Source organism: Acyrthosiphon pisum, chromosome A1, assembly GCF_005508785.2.
Source record: "Acyrthosiphon pisum isolate AL4f chromosome A1, pea_aphid_22Mar2018_4r6ur, whole genome shotgun sequence".
Taxonomy (NCBI): domain Eukaryota; kingdom Metazoa; phylum Arthropoda; class Insecta; order Hemiptera; family Aphididae; genus Acyrthosiphon; species Acyrthosiphon pisum.
Genome location: NC_042494.1, coordinates 90,909,692 through 90,911,116, shown reverse-complemented (window position 1 = coordinate 90,911,116; position 1,425 = coordinate 90,909,692).

The following is a 1,425-nucleotide window of genomic DNA, read 5'->3' as shown; positions in this document are numbered from 1 at the left end:
GAGTAAAATATTCAAATATTTTATAAATACTTTATTTTATTCTTTTGATTCTTAATTTGTTTCTACTTATAATTATTCTTGCTAAATAAAAATACCATGTCGTCGTGGTTTTAAAATTATAACAATGTTATATTATATAATTATTTAACTACTTTATTTTAAGAGTATTTGAGTAATTACTTAAATACTTTTAAAAAGTATTTTTTACAACACTGCTAATATAGTACCTATAATATAGGCTATAGGTAAGTAATAAAGAAGAAGGATATGGTCGGACTAACAACGTGTCAGAAAGGTTCAACAATAAATTAAAAAATATTGTAAGAATTAAACATCCTAACTTGTATATATTTATTGAATCAATGCAGATGTGCAATGCGTCTGCAACGACTGAATTGGTACAAAAACAAAATGAAATAATAAATGTACCGAAAATAGTTAGTTTTAAGGAAAAGAAATTGCAATCATATTGCACGGGATTTCAATATAATGATGATAATGACTTTTTATACTATTTAAAAAACATAAGTCAGTTGACCTAAAAATAAATATATAATTTATCTTAATATCTATTATAGTACCTACCTATTTAATTTTAATTTATTAATTTTTACTACATTTTGTGTTAACTTAATATAATTGTGATTATGTATTTGTATAGTTTGTAGTATTGTCATTCAAAGATTAAATTGTTCATTAAAAATAAATGCATTTAGATTATCAAGTATGCCGGGGACCAAACGTCCTATGGCTAATAACTCTCCGGGTCAAAACGTCCTATCTCAAAAATTGCCGGGGACGAAACGTCCGTGGACTGGTTTTTTTGACGGGGACGAAACGGCGGGGGCGAAACGTCCACGATTCATAATTATTACCAAGACAAAATACACCACCATCTCTGATTTAGTTACTTTAAATAATATTTTTAGTCCAATATAACTAATATAAGTTGGAGGTGCTAACTGCTAAGCACCACCTGGTACCCCCGTTTGTGCGACAAGGCATACTTATAATTAGAGCGCGGATTCCTATGCAATTGCATATTTTTTTCCTTTTAATATTTTTGGATTTTTGTCAGTTATCTCCACGAATCATCATAATTTGAAGCTAATGGTGACATTTTTTTTTGCATATTTCTGCATATTTAAAGGTTATTGCATATTTTTGCATATTTTGGCAAAATTCAAAATTTATTGCATATTGAAGCAAAAATTTAAAAAAATGTATAAAATAATATTTTGTCAAGTAGAAAAATTAAAACTAAATTCTATAGTCACTAAATAATAATTTATATATATTATATTTATTTATAACATTATAAGATAAATAAATAATCGATTACGACGTAAACTTAATCGCTTTTGCTGTGTCGGTCGGTTATCGACATACCACTGGGCACTCGGTTACATCGTTTGTCGTTGTCTG